The sequence below is a fragment of the Patella vulgata genome, chromosome 7 (assembly GCF_932274485.2).
Source record: "Patella vulgata chromosome 7, xgPatVulg1.2, whole genome shotgun sequence".
Classification (NCBI taxonomy): domain Eukaryota; kingdom Metazoa; phylum Mollusca; class Gastropoda; family Patellidae; genus Patella; species Patella vulgata.
This window is the reverse complement of record NC_065885.2, coordinates 4,663,871-4,689,776: the sequence shown is the minus strand read 5'-3', so window position 1 is coordinate 4,689,776 and position 25,906 is coordinate 4,663,871. Positions and strand designations below refer to the sequence as shown.

At 39.0% G+C, this 25,906-nt stretch overlaps 1 protein-coding gene across 2 annotated transcripts in view; it reads right to left on the bottom strand.

Moving 5' to 3' along the window:
• Window positions 1–25,906, bottom strand: part of LOC126827136 (neuropeptide Y receptor type 4) — a 99,514-nt gene that overhangs the window by 21,470 nt on the left and 52,138 nt on the right. For both annotated transcript variants that reach the window (XM_050556366.2, XM_050556365.2), the window contains one exon: window positions 398–552. The gene's annotated coding sequence lies outside the window, so the exon portion shown is untranslated. The remainder of the gene's footprint in view (window positions 1–397; window positions 553–25,906) is intronic.

Below are 25,906 nucleotides of genomic sequence, written 5' to 3'. Positions count from 1 at the left end.
TAACGTCCTACTGTTCTGCTCATAAATTGGGCTAATGAAGACGGGCATACGCCATACAGTGTGCTATGAGGGAAATTTTGCCCGGGCAGCGGCACTATCGCCTACTCTTATATCGAATTCCAACTGCCAAGGGATCTTTTACGTGTATTCTAATGTATACACGGGACTTCGGTTTTTCGTCTCATCCGAAGAACTAGACAGCTGTCCTTGTCAGGCCCTCCGTTCTGCACCACTGACAAGGGGGAGCCACGCCGGAAAATCTGGATGAACTTACTCGGCCAATGCAGGGATCGAACACCCGACCTCCAGGCTAGCGAGCCAGCGTCTTACCCACTTAGCCACGTGATCCCCACGTACGATAGAAGAACAAATGTAGCTGATTGAGTGAATTACCTACCCCTCTTCGTGCTTTCTCTCAGGGTTCAGACAGTTGCATTTCCAACCATTCTTCAATTATCAATTTCTGTACGAGTTATTTTATAACGGATCACGAATATCGTCGGCGCTGGTTCTGTGTTTGATCTGCCACAAGACGTCCTGTCATTCAGTTTCCTATTAAAATAAATGAATATTACTTTATAAAACGAGTAAGAGTATTTTTATAAACACCATGACAAATATGAATATATGTAAAAACTTAGCTATGTTTACTCAAAATGTCTTCTTGTATCGTAAAAATTTATAAATCAAATGAATTATGTATAATACGGTGATTCTGCTATTTATTTTTATAACCTATCTTGTTGTTTTGTTATAGGTTTATGTTTATCATTATGTTGTTCACTCTAAACATTGCACGGTTAATTATTTCATATTGTATATTTTACCAAATGTATTTAGATGTACTATGGGCCGGAGGCCTAGATTACTGAAATAAAGATAATAATAATAATAATAAAAAATAAATGAAATGGGGTTTAACTTTTTATTTGTCTCCCTTGTCAGTGGTGCAGGTCGGAGTGCCTGACAAGGACAGCTGTCTAGTCATTCGGATAGTACGAAAAACCGAGGTACCGTGTATACATTGGCGTGCACGTAAAAGATCCCTTGACAGTTGGAATTCGATATAAGAGTAGGCAATATTGTCATTGCCCGGGCAAAATTTTCCTCATGGCACAATGTATGGCGTATGCCCGTCTTCATTAGCCCAGTCAGGCATATACCATGCAGTGTGGTAGGAGGGAAATGTTACACGGACAACGGCGCTACGGTCTACTTTCATTTCGAATTCCAACTTTCTTTTATCTGTAGGCTACACGAGAGAGAGAGAGAGAGAGAGAGAGAGAGAGAGAACTAAGTGAAATAATAAATTAATATTTTAATAACCACATTGCCGTCTACAGCGTTTGTGATGTCATTATTTAATCTCTAGCATTTCTAACTTTATTATGACTGAGTAAGGTTCTGTAAATTAGTACTGATTCAAAGTCCAATAATACCGATATTATAGGACTTGGGAAATGAGAAAAACGAGTTTAGAGTCGGAGACTTAGGCTATGGGCGATTGGTTAACCATAAACACGGGTAATCTATGTTTTGGCCTTATATACAAACATGGCGGTGAGCCTGGAATCAATACGCCTGCTTTCCTAGGATGTTTTCAACTGTATCGTAGTATTTCCGCCCACAGTGATATATATTTATACACAGTAATTAAGCGAACAATAAGAGTTTGCTAGTTTAACTTGTTCTAACAATTACTGAAGATGGCCTTTTTATTGTCAGGTATTTATAACGCTATAAAGCCGTGACCAATTCTCTCAGAAACCAATTAATATTGTATCCAGCCGACTTAAAAGGAGATTTCTACCGACAATGCGTGAACGAAAATAAAAGATTTGAATTGCTAGTGTTCAGCCATGGTATATGGTTGATTTTAACCTCCCTATAGCGATCAGTAGTATCTGTCAACAGATTGTCCCATCCCCAATCTGATTCAAATACAGATCTATTTTTCGTTTCGTTTTTTTATACTTTCGATGGCCTACACTACATGAAGATCTGGCAAGTTGTAGCGATAGGTCGCCTCAGAGGTCATACGAGTGGCTTTTGACCCTATGACGTCAGGCAATTGATTACCCAATCAGCATTGATGTTTCTAGTGGATTACCCACAGTTCAGTGCAAAACACGCCTAAAGCTCGCCGTAACAGACCGTTTCATTGGATAATTCACCACTTCATTCAGAATAACAACTCTTCCAGATCCTAGTGTAGTAAAGACAAGTAAAACAAAATTTTGAACTATAAAAAACAAAACGAAATAGGATCTGTGTTTAAATCAGATTGCCCCATCCCCTTGACTGAGTAAATAAAATGGTTGTTTTTAACTTGCCCCAGTAAATAAAATGGGGCGTACCGCCCTACTTTTCGGCATAGGCTATAAGGGACATTTTGCCTCGGCTCTTTGTCGAGAACAAACTGCCAAGGACTCCTTTACGTGCACGTCGACGTGTACGTTTTGTTTTGGACAACCCGAAGTACTAGACACTGTTCTAAGTAAAGTCAATCTGAGCAAAGATGTAAATTAATATAACCCCCCCCCCCCCAAAAAAAAAAAACAACCGACGCACGATTTCAAGATGACTTTGATGACTCCTGCTTAATAATCTTTCAGAATGTCTAAAACTGTACTTCTAGATTTTATATTAAAGTATGAATTGAGAGAGTGAATGCATGAACAACCTTGTAAAGTATATTAAATGCCCCGAGCAAGATGATGTTATTATTATTGCGGAAATCATCTAAGTAACATCAACTTTTACTAACCACCGACGAAGATAAACAGCCTTACACCAGCTACCAGGCATACGACATCGGATGACGTTTATTAATGATAAGAAGAAACCTACCCTAAAGCTCTCTGAGTTGTTTTAATTGCCGAACTCTTGACTAAATCCATTGCATAGCGACATATTGTATAAACATACTATCAGCTCAAGGGACTGGATTTATTTGTTCATATTTGAGAATTTTGTATGTCGACTGTAACATTTTTATTAACGGGTATTATTTACTTGTATTAGTCACTAAAACACCAACCTAAGGCCGAACATTTTATTTTGTATTAATGTGAAATTATTTTTCTAAAACCAACCTAAGGCCGAGCATTTTTGTGTGTTAATATTCATTTACTTTTCTATGGGATCATCTTTTTAAGCTTCTGGATGTAGATTAATTAGAAATTACTTGTTAAATTATTTTGTATTGGACGAAAATAAAAAAAGATGAAGAAGAAAAAATCGTTAAAATTTTACGACAAAATAAACTAATGGGAGATGTCATAAGAAAAATCCACATTCTTCAAAATGTAGAATAATTTAATTGGAAGGAAATCAAAATAGATAGATGAAAAAACACTGGATTGATAAAAAAAAATCTCAAACAACTATTTCGAGTGCAAGCATGAATTGTTCGTTTTTTAATACCAACGCATCGTTATACCGAGTTAAACGTTAATTAATTACCATGTTATTTCAAAACACAGAATTTAAATTTAGGTCAAAATGAGCATTAGGTTTGCATTCTACTATTCTGTGCTGGCTGGGCCAATGAAGACGGAGGTCAAAATGTAGTACATGAAAAAAAAATAATTGGGTTTAACGCGGTATTGTACTAAACAGACCAGGCTAATCAAGACGGACACGGGCATACAACTTGCCAGTGTGCTATGAGCAACTTTTTGTTCGAACAGCGGCAAGCAGGATGTTAAATTTCATTTCAGTTCATTTCATTTAAACTTTATGAATTTCTAAATTAATTTTCAACATTAAGTATGATTAAAGACAGCTGGTTTATTGCTACTTTAGAATGTGAACTATTATGTGGTTGTGTGTGAACCACATTATGTGTTTGTGTGTGACTGTCACTTTAAGAATATGAACCATTATGTGTTTGTGTGTGACTGCCACTGGTATGTGACTGCTACTTTAAGAATGTGAACCATTACGTGCGTTGTGTGTGTCTGCCACTTTAAGAATGTGAACCATTATGTGTTTGTCTGTGACCTCCACTTTAAGAATGTGAACCATTATGTGGTTGTGTGTGACTGCCACTTTAAGAATGTGAACCATTTTGTGTTTGTGTGTGACTGCCACTTTAAGAATGTGAACCATTATGTCTTGGTGTATGACTGCCACTTTAAGATTGTAAAACATTATGTGTTTGCGTGTGACCGCCACTTTAAAAATGTGTTTGTGTGTGAACGCCACTTTAAGAATGTGAACCATTATGTGTTTGCGCGTGACTGCCACTTTAAGAATGTGAGCCATTATGTGTTTGCGTGTGACCGCTACTTTAAAAATGTGAAACATTATGTGTTTGTGTGTGACTGTGACTTTAAGAATGTGAACATTATGTGTTTGTCTGTGACCGCCACTTTAAAAATGTGAACCATTATGTGTTTGTGTGTGACTGCCACTTTAAGAATGTGAACTATTGTATGTGTGTGTGTGTGTGTGTGACTTCCACTTTAAGAATGTGAGTCATTATGTGTTTGTCTTTAACTTCCACTTTAAGAATGTGAACCATTATGTGTTTGTGTGTGACTGCCACTTTAAAAATGTGAACCATTATGTGGTTGTGTGTGACTGCCACTATAAGAATGTGAACCATTTTATGTCTGTGTGTGACTGCCACTTTAAGAATGTGAACCATTTTGTGTTTGTGTGTGACTGCCACTTTAAGAATGTGAACCATTATGTCTTGGTGTATGACTGCCACTTTAAGAATGTGAACCATTATGTGTTTGCGTGTGACCGCCACTTTAAAAATGTGAACCATTATGTGTTTGTGTGTGAACGCCACTTTAAGAATGTGAACCATTATGTGTTTGCGCGTGACTGCCACTTTAAGAATGTGAGCCATTATGTGTTTGCGTGTGACCGCTACTTTAAAAATGTGAACCATTATGTGTTTGTGTGTGACTGTAACTTTAAGAATGTGAACATTATGTGTTTGTCTGTGACCTTCACTTTAAAAATGTGAACCATTATGTGTTTGCGTGTGACCGCTACTTTAAAAATGTGAACCATTATGTGTTTGTGTGTGACTGTAACTTTAAGAATGTGAACATTATGTGTTTGTCTGTGACCTTCACTTTAAAAATGTGAACCATTATGTGTTTGTGTGTGACTGCCACTTTAAGAATGTGAACTATTGTATGTGTGTGTGTGACTTCCACTTTAAGAATGTGAGTCATTATGTGTTTGTCTTTAACTTCCACTTTAAGAATGTGAACCATTATGTGTTTGTGTGTGACTGCCACTTTAAAAATGTGAACCATTATGTGGTTGTGTGTGACTGCCACTATAAGAATGTGAACCATTTTATGTTTGTGTTTGACGGCCACTTTAAGAATGTGAACCATTATGTCTTGGTGTATGATTTCCACTTTAAAAATGTGAACCATTATGTGTATGTGTGTGACTGCCACTTTAAATATCGTGAACCATTATGTGTGTGTGTGTGTGACTGTCACTGTAAGAATCTGAACCATTTGTGTTTGTGTGTGACTGCCACTTTAAGAATGTGAACCATTATTTGTTTGTGTGTGACTGCCACTTTAAGAATGTGAACCATTATGTGTTTGTCATTGACTTCCACTTTAAAAATGGGAACCATTATGTGGTTGTGTGTGACTGCCACTTTAAGAATGTGAATCATTATATGTTTGTGTGTGACTGTTATTTTAAGAATGTGAACCATTATGTGTTTGTGTGTGACTGCTATTTTAAGAATATGAATCATTATGTGTTTGTGTGTAACTGATACTTTAAGAATGAACCATTATTTGTTTGTCTGTAACTGCCACTTTAAGAATGAACCATTATGTGTTTGTGTGTTTGATCTGATACGTACGTTTGTTTGTGATTTCTGCGTATTATGTCTTGTCCGTATATTTGTCTTGATAATTGTTTGTGTATGGTGCACTCCTATACACTTACATATTCTAGCTGCAATATTGTATCGGCGTGTTGCCTTGTGTGACGCTACACTTGATACAGTCTTTGAGGCTTTGCGCAAGTAAAAATAACTTCAAATGCAAAATTCTCAAGACATCTCATCGCCGTTTGCATGGAAATAAGTTATTATATCACTAATAGTGAAGAGTGGGGCACTGATATAGTTACCGAACAGTTTTATCACGTGTGTGTTCTGATTCTGGTTTGACGGTCATTTTGAAAACGACAGAAATATCACTTAGCCGTTGGATTTTATTAAATCACGATTTTATGTGGTAAAGTTTCACCTTTATTTAAATGGTAATTGGTTTATTATACGTTAAGCTATGTGCAGTACAGTTTGGGGCTAGGGGGCGGGGATTTAGCCCCCCCCCCCAATAATTTGGCCGCAAGTACTCTTTTCTCCAGGTTATTGCGGCCCCTGGACCCACGCCTATAAGGACCTAGGATGGACCCCCCCCCCCCCTTTGTGATCAAATTTAATGATGACAAAGGAACACCTACGATCCACTACTGTGGCTGGAGCAAAACGGAAGTCATTAGTAACGAAACAATATCCACATGTATATATACATCGATCAGTTAAAAAAAAAAACATTTCAGGGACACGTTTATTAGCCCAATCAGAACAGAACACTATGACGTTAAACCCCGTTTCATTTCATAGCCACGCGTATTACTAAATATCTCGCACTATTAACACGGCTGGATCTATTTGTTAAGGTCAGCTCAATTTTTGTCAAGGTCGTTGAGATGTAAATAAGGCCAAGTCACGTGATTGTTAGCGAGATTGTAGGTTACGGTTAGGGTAAGCATTGGGGCTAGGTCCAGGGTTAGGGTTCCGATTTTAGGAGGGAGGGGCTGGATGCCCAAGGTTAGCACGTGCGCTGTATCATAAGGTCTGTCATTGGGTCAATTGGCGTGGTTTCGATTCCCCGGTTGTACGTGACAAGGAGTAGGGTCGCCTGTCCAGCCTCGTGGGTTTTCGCCGGGTTCCCCGGTTTACTCCCACTGCTAAAGACTCCTACGCGCAAGCGAATTATGTAAATAAAATTGAACCACATGTTAGTCCCGAAATGACCTAGTTTGTGTGGAATGGACGTTAAACCCATTTCTGTCTCTCTCTTTACGTCATATCGGCGTTTACCAAGCTCCAGTTCACAGGGTCACATATTTATGAGACGCGGCAGACAGATTCCGACAAGATTACAATATATTAGCCACATTATTTCTCTGCAAGAAGACATTATTTCTCCGAGGGATATCATTACCTGTTCAAGCGACAGACTTTAATTCTTACAGACGAGGAAATAGTCCGTACCTCCATTTATAACACCCTCTTCTGTTTGTAAGTTAAGTAGATTTATATAGTCGTATTCACGAGATTGGAATTGTGCTAGGGCTATAAGTGATTTGCAATTGGTTATTAATATTGGGGAAAAAAATGAGATTGTCACGTGGTAACATGTTCATATTCTTATTAAGGAGTAGGGTCGCCTGTCCAACCTCCTGGGTTTTCTCCGGGTCCTGCGGTTTCCTTCCACTGCTAAAGACCCCTACCCACAGGCGAATTATTGAAATAAAAGTGAATCATGTGGTGGTCCCGAAATGACCTGGTTTGTATCGAGTGGATGTTACCCCCCAACTCTCTCTCTCTCGAACACCTGATGTCACGTCCTAGAACAATCTGGATAGTGAATCAATGTATCTCTCTTACTATTAGAGTGGAGTTTTAGCCCTTCGTACTGCAGAATGTTCTCCTTTGGGTTTTGCTCCTGTTCGCTCACTACAGTTATTATTTTAGCGTCCCTCTCTCTCTCTCTCTCTCTCTCTCTCTGGGCCACCGTGGCTCGCTCTCCCATTACATTTATGCCATACTATTAATCATGTGTCTTTTTGTATCCGACACACCATATTGACATCGAAGATAACAAGAGCATCGCTAACGCTGCAATATACGTCCACATTCCAGTTTTGATTGATATGGTACTTTTTAAAATGAAGAGAATGAAATATGAAATGGCTGTAATATGATCAGAGGCCAAGAAGGCTAGGCGTCGGGTTTGTTTTGCCAAATTTACAGACAAAATACTAACAATAAAGTGGGCGTGACACTGCCCTACGAGGTCGGGGCAAGCATCAAAATAAATAGTTGCTGTCTTTATGGTTTAAGGAATAAATATGCAAAATTCCAAGATGTTCCATTCAGAATTGCAGCCTGTAGACCACAAATACAAAAACTGGGCGTGGCTCTGCCCATGGGGGTTGGATATGGAAACAATATAAATAGGTACCATCCTGTTATTGAAATGACAACATCAATAGTTGCCGTCCTTAATGTATAAGGAATAAGTATACCAAGTTCCAAGATAATCCATTCAGAATTGTGGCCTTTGGGCGTTAAAGCCAAAAATTGGGCGTTGCTCTGCCCCTGGGCGTCGGGGCATTCACCAAAATCAATAGTTGATGCCCTTAGGCTATAAGGAATACATATGCCAAATACCAAGTTGATCCATTCAGAATTCCGGCCTGTAAACGATAAACATAAAAATTGGGCGTGGCTCTGCCCCTGGGGGTTGTGACATGCAAGTGTCGTCCTTAGGCTATAAGGAAACATATCCCAAGTTCAAAGACAATCCATTAAGAATCGTGGCCTGTAGGCAACTCACAGAGACACAAAGAACAAAATGGGTGTGGCTCTGCCCCTGGGGGTTGGGCAATCACCAAAAAAATAGAGGTCATCCTTAGGGTATAACGTATTATTATTATTGTTCGATTTATATAGCGCTTCATTACACGTGAAGTGTTTCTAAGCGCATATCACAAACATATACTTCAAACACACAGAAACAATCAAAATCAGGAGAACATAATTAAACACAGCTGCCTGTTAGGCGCTATTATTCAAAGGTTTATATCCAACAAATCAACCGGCTAATCTCTATATTGAACTCAGTCGAGGTATTACCTGATGAACACCTACACCAAGTAGAGTTCAAAAATAAAAAACGAAGTTTAAAAGAATCAGCTTCATTAACAAATTCTAATAACGAATGACACCCAAACATAAGACTTTTTAAAAATGTACATCCTGAAAACGCACATGTACTTGCAGTTACATGAATTTATAATTTATTTAGTGTGAGAGAGAGAGAGAGAGAGAGAGAGAGAGAGACATTGTCATTGCAGTACCAAAAGGTCTTTAGCAGTGGGAGGAAAGGGGGAGAAAACGGTGGTTTGAAACGTCAACAAATAACCGGTATAAATACTTCTAACACTTACAAAGCGTTCTGAAAAATAAGTTGAACAAAGGCTCTCAGAAACCACTCACAAAAACCCGAATGTTACATGGGTGACAACTATTTAAAGCATATCACGTCAGTTTGACATTGTTAAATGGAGTTTGACATTGTTAAATGGAGTTATCTCCCCAAAATCGGGCATGCACCCAAAAGAAAAGGGACCAACCTCAGGGTATAAGGAATATGTATTTTAAGTTTCAAGATGATCGATTTAGAATTGTGGCCTGTAGGCGACACACAAAAAGAAAATTGGCATGGCTCTGCCCCTGGGGGTTGGGCATGTAGGGCCTACTCCAAATGATAAGGATGTTCCAAATGATAGGAATGTTCCTTAGGGTACAAAGAATAAGTATATAAAGTGTGGCTCTGCCCCTGGGGGTTGGGCATGTACCCCAAACGATAGGGATGTTCCTTAGGGTACAAAGAATGTGTATGCAAGATTATAAGTTAAGAAATGTGGCCTGTAGACGACAAACAAACAAATACTAGAAATGGGCGTGGCTCTGCCCCTGGGGGTCGGGCATGCACCAAAAACAATAGGGATCTTCCTTGGGGTATAAGGAATAAGTATACCAAGTTTGAAGAAAATCCAGTAAGAATTGCGCCCTGTAGGCGACACAAAGACACACGAAAAGAAAATGGGAAATGGGCGTGGCTCTGCCCCTGGGGGTTGGGCATGTACCCCAAACGATAGGGATGTTCCTTAGGGTACAAAGAATGTGTATGCAAGATTATAAGTTAAGAAATGTGGCCTGTAGACGACAAACAAACAAATACTAGAAATGGGCGTGGCTCTGCCCCTGGGGGTCGGGCATGCACCAAAAACAATAGGGATCTTCCTTGGGGTATAAGGAATAAGTATACCAAGTTTGAAGAAAATCCAGTAAGAATTGCGCCCTGTAGGCGACACAAAGACACACGAAAAGAAAATGGGCGTGGCTCTGCCCCTGGGGGTTGGGCATGCACCCCAAACGATAGGGATGTTCCTTAGGGTACAAAGAATGTGTATGCAAAGTTTCAAGATTATTAGTTAAGAAATGTGGCCTGTAGACGACAAACAAACAAATACTAGAAATGGGCGTGGCTCTGCCCCGGGGGGTCGGGCATGCACCAAAAACAATAGGGATCTTCCTTGGGGTATAAGGAATAAGTATACCAAGTTTGAAGAAAATCCATGAAGAATTGCGCCCTGTAGGCGAACCACAGACACACACACACACACACATACATACATACACACACACACACACACAGACAGGGGCGACGGCATAATACGTTCACATTATGAATGTGGACGTATAAAAAGGAATTTGAAAGTTGTTTTAGCGTCCCTCTCTCTCTCTCTCTCTCTCTCTCTCTGGGCCACCGTGGCTCGCTCTCCCATTACATTTATGCCATACTATTAATCATGTGTCTTTTTTTATCCGACACACCATATTGACATCGAAGATAAAAAGGAATTTGAAAGTTGTTTTGGTCCATTGTCACGTCTGGTATGAGGACATTTTAATCCAGAATTATGTGCAACTTTTTTAGTATAATAAAATATGATGTTTTATTTCGGAAGAATAATCAGTTTTGTTGTCTGGTTTGACGACAATATAATCCAAATATTTATGTGCAACTTGGTATAAAATCGAACTTTGAACTTCGAAATTTGAATGCACAGCATAATAAAAGCCGATTTACAATATTATTCTGAGAAGAGATGTCACATAAAATATAAGGAATTCATTAACAATGACATTTTGCCGGGCATTTTTATCTGTTACATTTTTAGGAAAATATCCACGCTAGTCCACGCTAAAATATACTGAAATAAATTATTTAACATTAATAAAGAAAAAGAAAAAAATTAAACATACATTATGCAAGAGCTAAATCTACCTATTGCTTGTATTTCTTTAGGCCTGAGACCTTATCTAAATTATTAATTAGACATTAATTAACTTATCCAGACCATAATCAACTCTAGATGGCATCGCTAGCCTGCGATGTTTATTGGATTAGGTTCCGATTTGCTGTTCGGCTTCCATTCATAATTTAATCATGAAATGGATAATCGAGACTATGTTTTTTTTTATCCTACCGACTTTAGTAATGATGATCGAGGCTAGGCGGAAAATTCAATTACTAAAATCTCGGTTCATAGTGGATCAATTTGACTGCAATTTTCAGCAAATTTCCTTTACATTATCTTGTTTTGAACTATTACAAGGAGAACTGCCAGCTTTTTATCTAATCTTCCATAATACTCTCTTAAACAAAGGCGCCAGAACACCAGATGAAAGATTGAAAGAGGATAAATTTAACTACAAGACAAGATTGAGTCATGTCTTTAAGACGAAAAGTTTTAAACATGTTTTGGGTTTGAGTGTCAGAAAATATTTCTACCATTAGACGCGCTGACAGGATTGTCTATTTCTGCGTACATTGGTTGTGGGTTTGAGACGTAGATCAGAATGATTAGCCTCGTACATCATCAGTTATGTTAAATACAAGAATAGGTTGATGATATATTATTTGTAAAAGGTATGTTAAAGTCTGTATCTCCCTGCACTCAGAGATAGTAGATCATCTTACAGAGACGCTTAGTTTGTTGTTAATTCACGATCAGCGAGTAACATAAAGTCTACAGAATGTTCCATCATAATAACTAAGTCACGATTTATAGTTCCTAGATTGGTACAAAAGATACGAACCATATCATTTGCATTCAACAAATAACCAACGATATAACATCGATAAGATCTGTAGGTGTTGCGAACAATAAGATACCGATGGTAGTTAGTTGAAAAACGTGGTTTATATTCGTGGGTTATGGGGCCACAATCGTGGTTTATATTCGTGGTTTATGGTGGCACAAACGTGGTTTATATTCGTGGTTTATGGGGGCACAAACGTGGTATATATTCGTGGTTTATATGTGTGGTATATGGAGGCACAAAAACAGAAAGCATTTTCCGTTACTGATTCTCTGAAACAAATTTGGATTTATGTTTTCTTAGTGGGGATACCGACCATCTTAAAATTAACGAAACGTTTTATATTGTATCATGACAAGAAACAGAACTTTATTAAACATTCAGGAATATTCTACCCTGATTTCCACACATTAAAAAAGTAATTTAAATAAAAAAATATTTTTACTATTATTATTTTTTTAATAGATATATTGATTCGTCTATGATGAAGATTATTACAGCAAACGTGTCCTTAAATAGCTAAAGTAGATGTGTTACATAGTGAGAGAGAGAGAAAGAAAGAAATAGAGAGAGGGGGTAACGCCCACTCGAACAAATTAGGTCATTTCGGGACTAACATATGGTTCAACATAAGTACCCTACTTCTTGTCACTTTATGATACAACGCACACGCGCTAAACAATCGTCCCCCACCCCTCGGCAAAACCTCGTTCTTTTTTTTACATGATCGACTTGTGTTGGGACTCGTAGGAGATTCTCTATGGGTATACTCGATTAAACATTCTGGAATTAAATTTTCTCAATTCCAAAAATAGTGTTAATCGAGTGAAAGGGAAAATTTCTGAGTATAACGCATGTGTTGACTGCATAAAAAAATATCTCAACCAATCATGACAGCTGAAACATATTTGTTACTTAAAATACGTCACGATTCTATTCACACCACCTCAGTTGTCGGGACTGAATTCCGTATCACTTGATTGCAATTCTGTCAATTCGGGAAGTTCCGTATTGGCAATCGAGCACCCCCATTATGTTCAACCGAACAATGCCATTTAAAGATTATCTTAAAGACCCTGTTTATATCTTCTGTCGTCTGCTCTCAAAACAATAATCAGACAATCTAATTTGTTGTATTGTCTTTTTTTTCTTCTTTTGGTTTTTAATTAACAGTGTTCCGGTGTTTGTCTTTAATAACAATGTTGTTTGTCTGATGTTGAACACCTGAACCCAGGGTTCCCAGGGTTTAGATCGATATAATGAAAGATTATGACAAGGAGTTTAACCACCTACGACCGGGCTAATAAACACGCCGTGCATGCAGTATTGTGGTTTGATAGCATTGTTGCCCCGATAGCATTTTTCCCGCTTATTCACCCGTCGAATTACAAAATGAAATTAAATGGGGTTTAACGTCCTACAGTTCTGCTCCGACTAGGCTAAAGAAGACGGGCATACGCCATACAGTGTGGTATGAGGGAAAATTTCCCGGAAAGCGGCGCTGTGGCCTACTTTTATATCAAATTCCAACCGCCAAGGGTTATTTTACGTACATGTAAATCTACACGGGACCTCGGTTTTTCCTCCCATCCGAACGACGTTTCGTTCCTTACCAGTCTACACCGCTTAAAAGGCTTACCCCCTGTCGAATTGCAACTGGGCTAATGAGGGCGTGTATATGCCATGTAATTTGTTATGAGGGAAAGTTTGCCCGTATAACAGCGTTGCCTCTTATTCTTCGTCGAATTACAAGGGTTCTTTTACGTGCACACAAACACATACACAGGTGAACCGCGGGTTTTTGTAACCATCCGAACGACTGACAACGTTCCTTGCCAGATTCGCCGTCCTTGTATCAAGTTTTTTTTAAGTGCAGACCAACCCATATATGGGTGAACCGCGCATTTTTGTGGTCCCATCCGAACGATCAACACCGGGATCGAACCTGGCAACGAACCAGCAGCTTACTCTCCGAGACAACACCGCGGCTTCCACAGAAATACATATTGTATACAATTAATGGTGCCAGAAGAAGCAATCCGATAAACTGGAAATTAGTCAACATAATACCCGAGTAATATCCCTTGAAATTTATATTTACGAGGAATCCATTGTATTCTCTCGGCCAACTCTGGGATCGAACATGGCTACTCCTAGATAGCCAGCCACCACCTTACCCACCGCGGCTTCCAGAGAACGACATTTTGTCTACAATTAATGGTACCAGAAGAAGACTTCCGATAAACTTGAAATTAGCCAACATAATACCCTTGTAAAATCCCTTGAAATTTTTATTTAGAAATAAGTCCCTACCGAAGCATCGTGGCTACCAGAGAATGACATATTGTCTACAATTAATGGTGCCATTGGAAGTAATCCGATAAAATGGATATTAGCCAAATCTCTGGAATGTGTATTTTTGAAGATGTTGACCATGGTCGATTATAGCGTAGACATCTCTATTGATGGAGAATTGGGCGAGCATTCCTATACCAGAACATAAAATACATCACGTGGGTCGCTAACTTTAATACGTATTAATCTAAGATTTACGTTACTGATAAATAAGCAGGAAGTAGGCATTGATACCCAGACTGTTTATCGATGATATCCGTATTGATGGATGAGGCTTTACCGATACACGTCTTTTGATGGAACAGCCAAGAGTTTTAATCGTTGAGTGCTTCTGGTCATGTCAAATTAACGTAACATCCAATGTAGACAAAAGAAGGTCCGTGTCCGATTGCTATCTACTCAGAAAACGCATTAAATGATCTTGCGAAACAGACGACTAAATCTCTTAAAGCGTCTCATCAATGCAGATGAAATGCGTGTTTCTTATCCCACTAATCCATTTCGCTCTTTTTTTGAATTTATTTATACCATCATCCATCAGTGAATTGCCAAAGACGTGATAAGGCTCTTGTGTATACTATTCAAGCCTTGTACATTTACTTGTTCTATTACCCGCCCGTCTTGATGTGAAGAGACGAACAGAAAGCATGAATATACGTACATGAAGTGCCACTCGATCGTCGGCTAACCAACCGATCTATATAAATGAACAGCGGAATAATCACGTAGTGTGATTTGCAATAAGACGGTGTGGAAGAAATTTGAATTTGTGTTAGTTTAGACACAAGAAACCAAGTACATGCTTCATTTGATGTCAATCAAGCTTCCACCGAAGACGGGCGAAAAAAAAAAATAAATAAAAAAAAAATAAAATAATAAAAAAAATGAAGAGACTGATGGAGTAAAGTTTCCGGTCATTAATCATTAGATTTTTTTATCAACGATTTCTCTTTTTTTCTTTTTTTTTATATTTGTAGGAGCTCCTGTGTTTCAGAACATTACAGATTCAGATTTTGGAATGCTTCATTGCTTCCCAAGAGAGAGAGAGAGAGAGAGAGAGAGGGAGAGAGAGGGGGGAGGGGGTGGTGGTTTAACGCCAACTCGACACAAACCAGGTGCTGAGAGGGAGGGACGTAATGACGAGCTTTGCGTCATGGTTTTGAGTTTTTGCGCCCCCTTGAGTTTTTGTACCCTCTCGCAAATGGCAACAAATCACGCGGTTTCAACATTATAATCATAATGCTTAACCAGTGTCAAACATATACCGTGGGTCAGATATGCTACAAATCGACACAAATGTTCCACACAGCCCAATATTACCCGTCGGTACCGGGAGGGACGTCCCCCCGCCCGCACACACATAAATATTGTTTATTTGGGGAGCCCGGACGCTGACACAAACTAGGTTCTTTCGGGACTAACATATACAGCTACAATTAAATTTAATTCCCCGGCGTGTTGGGGTCTTAAGCGGTATGGGGAAATCCTGGACGCAGTTAGAACCCAGTAGCTGAGACAGACGACCCTATTTCTTGAACCGTGCAAGTGTGGGACTGGACACCCAATGGCAGATCCTATTATCTAAAGCGCATGCGTTAGACCATTCAGCCAGTCAACCCTAGCAATAAGTAAGATAAGGAGTAATATGTAATCTCCGTCTACCTGTATAAAGAGAATCGATAATTAACCGTTAAGTTAATAGCTTTCTATAACACCTGAAAGGTATGATTAATATTATGTTTTGCTTCAGGTGTTATAATGTAAGGTAGGACTGTATACACTCATTTTCCCGATAGCCATACGATATCCAGGTATTAATACACTCCGGTTTCCTCCCACTGCTAAAGACACCTGCGCGCAAGCGAATTATTTAAATAAAATTGAACCATATGTTAGTCCCGAAATGCCCTAGTTTGTAACGAGTGGACGTTAAACCCATCCCTCTCTCTCTCTCCCTCTCTTCATCAGGAGAGTAGCGATGACTCTGGCTGGTTAAACAGCTGTTGTGTTCGCTCCTGCCGGTGTTGGCCCAGAAAGTTCATTGGATTTTCTGGTATGGGCTACCCTTGTCCGTGGTGCAGGAGGTGGTTGGGGGGTGGTAATGGGCAGCGTTTTTACATTCGGATGAGACGGAAAATAGGGGTGTACACATTGGCGTGCACGTAAAAGCACCCCTGACTGTTGGGATTCGAAATAAGAGTAGACTCTGAGTAGACCGTAGAGCCCCGCTGTCCGGGCAATATTTCACTTATAGCACACTGTATCGCTGATGCCCTTCTTCATTAGCCCAGTCAGAGCAGAAAAGAGGACATTAAACCCCATTTTATTTCATCTTACAACAGTACGTAATAGTTAAGCATATTTGTTGTAAGCACTTAAACAAATGAAATTTCAATCAAGATCTCTATCTATGTCAACTGATTCGATATCTACACATTCCGGTCCTTTGATGTCGGATGCGATTCATATCAAACTAGTAACTAACATTTAAAATGTGAGACTTTCTTTTGTGTTATCAATTGATTGAAAATTCATTTTTTATGTTTTTTGTTAGAATATTACATTGAATGATCATCCGATATCTATGTCTGTATGTCTGTGTCTATGGATATTAAATATACATAATAATACACAAACTGGAATTAAAGATATAATCGGCGATGTTGTTATCATATTTTATGGTATTTCTTTAATGAAATTTTAGAAAAGGACCCATGCATGTCGGTTTTATGGTTCGAATGATTTATCGTAATCAACAACATCAAAATAAACATCTCTGTAATGTGATCTACTATCTCCTGGTGCAGAGAGAGAGAGAGAGAGAGAGAGAGTTTTATAAAGTTCTGTTTCTTGTCATGATACAATATGAAACGTTTCGTTAATTTTAAGATGGTCGGTATCCCCACTAAGAAAACATAAATCCAAATTTGTTTCAGAGAATCAGTAACGGAAAATGCTTTCTGTTTTTGTGCCTCCATATACCACAAATATAAACCACGAATATATACCACGTTTGTGCCCCCATAAACCACGAATATAAACCACGTTTGTGCCACCATAAACCACGAATATAAACCACGATTGTGGCCCCATAACCCACGAATATAAACCACGTTTTTCAACTATCTCCGGTATCTTATTGTTCGTAACACCTACAGATCTTATCGATGCTAGATCGTTGGTTATTTGTTGAATGCAAATGATATGGTTCGTATCTTTTGTACCAATCTAGGAACTATAAATCATGACTTAGTTATTATGATGGAAAATTCTGTAGACTTTATGTTACTCGCTGATCGTGAATTAACAACAACAAACTAGGCGTCTCTGTAAGATGATCTACTATCTCTTGAGTGCAGGGAGATACAGACTTTAACATACCTTTTACAAATAATATATCATCAACCTAATCTTGTATTTAACATAACTGATGATGTACGAGGCTAATCATTCTGATCTACGTCTCAAACCCACAACCAATGTACGCAGAAATAGACAATCCTATCAGCGCGTCTAATGGTAGAAATATTTTCTGGCATTCAAGAGACTAACACATGGTTCAATTTTATTTCAATAACTAGTTTGCGCGTGGGTGTCTTTAGCAGCGGATAAATTTTTAGACTCGGAGGAGAACACATTGGGTTGGATAGGAAAAACTAGGCGCGGGGGGGGGGGGCACCACCATCTCAGGTTTTAAAACAGGAGACCTCATGGTTAGTAAGAATGGACCAGAAGGCCCCCGACCTTTCCCCAAAATTACGTATTAAAATCAGCCATTCCGGAGAGTTTGAAGAAAACGTAGCCAATTTTATTTAGAATTTCACCCGCGGGGATCATGTCAGTTATGTTGGAACAAGGCTTATGATGATATTATGGTCACCATGGACATGTTATTACCGAATAGACCATCGTTATTTACAATTTAAACCCCCTAGGGGACGATGTAAGTTCTATTAGGGAAATGTATTGTAATAGTCGTCTCAATCGGGATATTTCTAGTGATTAGACATTTGTTTAAATTGAAAAACTAAACCAATAATGTTAGTAGGTTACACGTACGTCATGGATGGAATTAAATGAAGTTTAAGATTCTATTTTTCTGTATATATTTAAAGATGCCAATATTTAAAGGGAATACTTTTTATTCAGATATATACTTCAAAAACTTTTTATTTATTTTCTATACAAAAAAAAAAGTTCTAGTATTTAATTTGCGGCTAATTAACCCGCACCGATGTCATCCCTGTCAGTGATTGTAACGGCGTAGTGAATATCCACTGTTGATCATTGGGATTTCGTCCATGTCAGTGATTGTAGCGGCCTAGCGAATATTCACTGCTGATCAGCGAATAAGTCGCTGCATATTCCTGAAGCAATGACCCGAGAAATCACCCTGTAGCCATTGCTGTATTGAGACTGAAAACTTGAGTCTTTGACAGAGCATGTCCATTCCCATCGTCCAATCAAATCTCGCCTGAGTAAAATATAGTCGATTTTCAAGACGTAACCTGGGTGACCTCTTTACAAAAAAATCTTAGTGTTTGTTAGTACTGATTCAAGAACATTTTCATTTTACCCTTAGATGCATCGGGAACAAACAATAATACTCGCATAGGTAAATTTGGCCGTCGCTGAAACTCGCTATTGGACCAAAAATTCTTTGACTCAAATCTCCGATAAATATTCTATAAACGTGTACCGGTTTTTACTGCCTCGATAATATTTATCCATTTTTGTGAAGAAAATCCATGAATTATTCATTTTATCAAAAAAGCACATGTATTTCTATCCAGTTTGTTGAAACACAATACGTAACATGCCAGCCCTTCTCTTTCATCTGCTGTGTAGCCCAAAAGATTTCAGGTGCGCGGCGATTACCAAATGTTTACATTGTGGCTATTTTGGATAGCCTCGTTTATCACACAGTTAGTTTCTCTGCAATATCTGTTATGTACTAGTTAATTGAGCGTAATACATTTCGCGCGTTCTGACGTAATGTAGCCGCGTTTGTCACCAGACACTTTACGGTAACATATTTAGAGCTCTGGTTAATCTCGATTGATTTTGTTACGTCGTGACGTACTGGTTAATCGGACTGTTAACTAGTCATAATTTGGGGCAGAAATTTGCGCGGATTACGGCAGTGTTTGGGTGGGATTTGGTCTAATCAAATAAAACACTGCGAAGAGTATAAAGGCACAGGGTTTCATCTAGTTATGGGCTGAACAAAAATCTTCACGAATTTCCAGCGTCATAGCAATAGTGCAGAACGGGGGAGGAGCGGGGGGGGGGGGCATAGTAAAGAACAGTGACAGTGTCTAGCGGATGTGCACGGACGGGAAATGAATTGAAATGGGGTTTAACGGCCTATTGGCCGAGCTAATGAAGTCTGACTTATGCCATGCAACTTGCTATGCGGGAAATTTGTTGGCAGGACAGCGCGCTGAGACCAACTATTGGACATTCTTGACAGATAGGTCATCACAGATTTTCGACCAGATTGTTTTAAAAATGTCACATAAAGAAATATGACTCAAATCTTTACTAATATTTGTGACTGTCGTTTGTCTGTCTGTTTGTTTGTCTGTCTGTCTGTCTGTTCGGGCTTGGCGGCTACACTAGGTCTGCCCCGAGTCTGAAATTTGGGGTATAGGGGTAGCTCGGACCGGGGAATAACATAGGCCAGGTGGCGTTAGTCTACCACTTCCGGTTTCGGAGTTATGACCCCTGAGCGAAGCCGGGCATTCTTCTAGTACTAGATATTGGAAACCAATATTTTCCAAATTTGGATAATAACATTTTGAGTTACGGCAAATTGCCAGAGCCGAAAGATTCGCATGGCTCTGCCAGTCTTTCATGAACGCTGGACATTTCAAATCCATCCTGTACCTAGTTCCTGAGACACCAATATGTAAATGAAATGAAATGGGGTTTAACGTCCTAATGTTCTGCTCCGACCTGGGCTAATGAAGACGGGCATACGCCATACAGTGTGCTATGAGGGAAATCATTTTGCCCGGACAGCGGCACTACGGCCTACTCTTATATCGAATTCAAACTGTCAAGAGATCTTTTACGTGCACGCCAATGTGTACACAGGACCTCAGTTTTTCGTACCATCCGAACGACTCGACATCTATCCTTGTCAGGCCCTCCGCCCTGCATCACTGACAAGGTGGAACCATTCCGGAAAATCTGGATGTTCTTTCTCGGCCAATGCAGGGATCGAACACCCGACCTCCAGGATAGCGAGCCAGCGTCGTACCCACCTAGCCAAAATTCAATATGTTATGCAATATAAAATTACTGAATTTAATAGGAGAAGCAAAGTTTCTCATGTCGATATCAAGCACCAGGTTTTTGTGGCCAATTAAAATAACGCTTCTTGAACAAGATAATGATAAGACTAATCCAAACAAAACCGACAGTGTTTCACAAGAAGGTCGCCATTGTGAAACCTTAACAAAATAGAAAAAAAAATAATAATATTAAGCCGAAAAAAAAACTCTCAAGAGGTTGATCGTTGTGAAACCGTAAAAAGGGTTACAGTTTATTCTAATGAATATCATAAAATCTCCAGATAATCATTATTTCCGTTTGTTGGGAAAATATCCTGATTCATTTACGTCTTTTATAGGAAATCGATGGAGATTCAATTAACCCAATTAAAAAACAAAGAATCTCCAGCTACACGCCTACAATTAATTTGCACGATTTTTGTATTCACCTGCGTCGATGAGTCAATTCACCAGCTGAATAGTCAGTTATTGTTTTTCAACTGGGATAATATGCCATGCTGTTTGTTATGAGTGACATTTTGCCCCGACAGCGGTGTAACGCTCTAACCTTATTTCGAACGCTACGTGCAGGCCAATATGGACACAGGACCGACAAGGAAAATGAAATGGGGTTTAACGTCGGACTGTTCTGTTTCTATACTGGGCTAATGACGACGGACATACGCCATACAGTGTCCTGTGAGGGGAATTTTGCACGGGCAGCGGCACTGTGGCCTACTCTTATATCGAATTCAAACTGCCAAGGGATCTTTTACGTGCACGCCAAAGTATACAAGGGATCTCGGCTTTTCGTCCCATCCGAACGATTAGACAGCCATCCTTGTCAGACCCTATGTCCTGCATTATTGACAAGGGGAAACCACGTGAATCGCTATTTTAGGCGGCCCTGTTGTTGATACATCTACAATCGGATTTTTGCACGTGGACTAATGGAGATGGGCGTACACACTGCAGTGTGTTACGGGGGGGGGGGGCATTTTATCAGGACACCTGCAGCGTTTCAGGTCACTCTTTATTTCGGGTTTACAACAAACCTACTGACTGAAAAATTGCGAGAAATATTCTTCAGGATCTCACCCGAAACTCCTCAGGGTTAATGTGCCAGCGCCTTACACACTGGGCCACTGCGACTCCCTCAATGGGTTGTTGTAAACACTTTTCATACATAACAAAACCACGACAAATAAAGTTGTTCAATGAATGGCTTTAGCCGATGTCGTACAAATTATTATTGGCGGGTTGGGTGGCCGAATGGTTAGCACGTGCGCGCTGTATCATACGGTCTGTCATTTAGTCAACTGGTGGGGTTTCGATTCCCCTGTTGTACGTGACAAGGAGTAGGATCGCCTGTCCAACCTTGTAGGTTTTTTCCGGGTCCTCCGCCCCCCCCCCCCCCGCTAAAGACCCCTACGCGCAAGCGAATTATTGAAACATAATATTGAACCATGTGTTAGTACCGAAATGACCTAGTTTGTGTCGAGTGGACGTTAAACCCCATTTATCTCTCAAACGTTATTAACGACAAAAAAAAAAAAAATAAAAAAAATAATAACTCTCCGCATACATTTAATGCGTTAAAAAGTAACCATTTAAAATACTAAGTAAATATGAATGAAAGCGTCAGGAAATAGAAATCTAAATCTTAGCCATTGTGGTATTTTTCTTAAGAAACTCTTCACAAGGTGATAAGTATGTTTGGGATAAAAGCAAATCTCAAGAACAATGACTCTGCTGTGAAGACATTGTTAATCTTTAAGACTAGAGAGCTGGTTGCCAAGGTTTTAGCGGGCGATAAATAATACACCGTCCTACCGCCTCTTCAATCCCGCGTACCATGAAAATTCTATTAAATAATCGATCTTGTACGGACTTAAGTGTAAACTGGTTTATTTTTTTACTTTTGTTTTTCTCGGCAAAAGTTCAGATAAACGACGAGTCGATCGTTTAATATCAAGAGGTTTTTATCTTGTATATTTAAATTAAAACTTCATGATAATAACATACATATTGACAACAATGTTACAGCTAGCATGTTCACTAGGAAATGACGAGAATCTGAAATGGGGTTTACCGTCCTAATGTTCTTCTCCAGTTCTTACGCCAGACATAAAAATAAACTTTATTTAATGAGGCTACTTATTTAGTTTGCAAAAAAACCCTAATCTTTCCTAAGCTACAAAGACATATATACATGTAATATCAGGATAAATTCAAAATCCTAAATATTAGACATCAATATTTAGGATGCCTTCAAGTGCTAAAAACTATCAATAAAATCGTAAAATACATATATCCAGTATCTTAAACACTCAATGCTTGTAGACTACGATAGATTAAATACATCGGACTGGATTGTTACGTTTCACACATTTTATTCATGCACGTACTAATTTGTTTTATCATTTACAGTAACTATGATATATGGTTGTTTGAAATGTGTGCTTTCATTGACAACCTCGTAGTCAACTCATGGTTGCCATAATCAGGGCTAAATCTATTTGTTAAGGCCAGCTCAATTTTCTTCAAGGTCGCTGAGATGTAAATAAGGTTAGGGCATGTGATTGTTGGTGAAATTGTAGGTTACGGTTAGAGAGAGAGAGAGAAATGGGGTTTAACGTCCACTCGACACAAACTAGGTCATTTAGGGACCAACGTAGGGGTCTTTAGCAGTGAGAGGAAACCGGAGGACCCGGAAAAAACCCACGAGGTTGGACAGGCGACCCTACTCCTTGTCACGTACAACCGGGGATTCGAAACCACGCCAGTCGACTCAATGACAGACTTTATGATACAGCGCGCGCACGCTAACCATTCAGCCATCCAACCCCCCAGGTTAGGGTTAAGGTAAGCATTAGGTCCAGGGTTAGGGTTGGGATTAGCGCAAGCCCTGTTTACATCTCGTGACCGTTGACCAAACTTGAAGTTGGCCTTATTAATTAGATCTAACCCTTAAAACAAAATACAATCATAATATGTTTACCCACTGACACCATCTTGTTTATGTCATGCGCAACATCAACAATCTGTAATAGCTCTGTTTTAATTAGATAAGAAGATGAATCGGAAGTTGACTGATTACTTCACGGTTGTATATTTAACTAAGTGAAGCAAGACTTGTTGAACAGTATAGTATTTCACAGTTATATTACCCCTCTCGTGATCTATGGTGTTTTAAAATAGTTCTTAATGTAATTAACGCAGTAAAACGCTAACATACAGCTACTTAAAATATGGCTAAATTTCCTAAACACGTGTAGATTCATTGGTAAATGACTTGAGGTAACTTGTTTTAGATTGTTTTTGACATTATTGAGTGTTCTATTACATCCTTTTAACATTAATGTGTCCAAAACAATCGTAGTAAAGTTCCTTTTTAGATTCCGCTCTGGATACCAAGAATAGTTAGTGAGTGAAGCAATATGGCAATGTTACTTGAACACGATGTAGACGTAATTCGCTTTTAAAATAGCAATGTTTGTCGTCAGCAAGTCGTAATTAATATTCAAAATAATTATGTTTTCATTTTTTTTAAAAATTATCCTTCTAGTTAAGTAGCAACAAGTACTTTCTCGGTAGTCCATGTTCTTGAAATCTGGAAGGGTGGTACTTCAAAACATTGGCACTTTATAGTAGGTGTGGACTCTGTGTGAAATAGGTATAACGTTCTACTGGGTTAATATGATTTTACTCATTCTAACGATATTTTAAAGAGAGAGAGAGAGAGAGAGAGAGAGAGAGAGAGAGGAGGGGGGTTAATGTCCCCTGGACACCACAAACTAGGTCATTTTGGGACTAATACATGGTTCAATTTTATTTCAATAGCAGTGGGAGGAAACCGGAGGACCCGGAAAAAACCCACGAGGTTGGACAGGCTACTCTACTCCTTGTCACGTACAACCGGGGAATCGAAACCCCGCCAGGTGACCCAATGATAGACCGTATGATACAGCGCGGACGTGCTAACCATTGATATTTTAAAATAACACTACACGCGTGTTTATTACACACAGCCAGGTTCATACTGGTCGCAGTGTTTCGTTTGATTATATCTAATCCCACTTAACACTGCTGTAAAGGAAGCAAATTCTGTTCCAAATTATGACTGGTCAATAGTCCGATTAACAACTAATAGCTAACTGCGTAACAATATCATTACGCTTTAAACAGAACTCCAAATTGGACCAAATATGTTTTTATAACGTTACGTTTTTATTATGCCCAATTAACCAGTGCATAGCCGAATATTGCAGTAAAACTAATTGCGCGACAAATGAGGTTATCAAAACGAATACAATGTAAACAACACTGTTTTTAATACCTTAAATCACTGTCCAAAGTTTTAGGGAAGACTCCAGATTAAACGAAGGACTGTCATGTTGCTGTATTTGGGATAGATTTGATTGAACGGGAAGAATAGACAAACGCCCTCAAAAGCTCAAGTATCAGAAGTCAATCCAGCAATGGCCAGAGAGGGATTTCTCGGACCATTGCTTCGGGAATATGAGCCAGGTTAGGTGTTGGCGTTACACTGACATTTGATTGGGTGTGAACGTCGCTTCCTGGGCAAAATTTCACTGTGAATTGTGTAAATCCTCGTCTATCCCTGTTGGTGAAGAACTTAAAGACGTCAAACCCCACCTGGTTAAACAGGCATTGTGCAAGAGCTAAATCTACCTACTGCAGGTGTTCCTTTGGACCCTAAATGTTATATAAATCATTAATTAGACAATAAACATACATTATGCAAGAGCTAAATCTACCTTTAGGCCTGAAATGTTATATAAACTATTAATTAGACATTTATTAACAAAACAAGGCCATAATCAACTCTCGTTGGCATCGGATACTCGAGATTTTAACAAGATTAGAAAGGTTCGCCATTTTAAAATTTAATTTAAAAATGGGAAAGCGAGGCCAAGTCTCGAATATACCAGTGCCCTGGTTGCCACAAGGCAAACATCTTGTCAAAACTACAAACAGTGATAACTTGGCTCAAAGTAATTTGAATAAAATTATCAACATTTTCATTTTACATTATCTATTTTTAAGCTATTATAGCAAGAATGGTCAGCTCTTTATCTAAATCTTACATAATGTATCTTTAATTAACTTCCCCAAACTATAATCAATCTGGATGCCATCGGATGCTGGAGATATTTACTAGACCGGTTCGGCCATTTAACGATTTAATTTAAAAATGGAGAAGCTAAGACGTGAACGACCGGTATGGTGGTTACGATCATTGCACTCATCTTGCTACAACCATTATTGATAACTTGGCTAA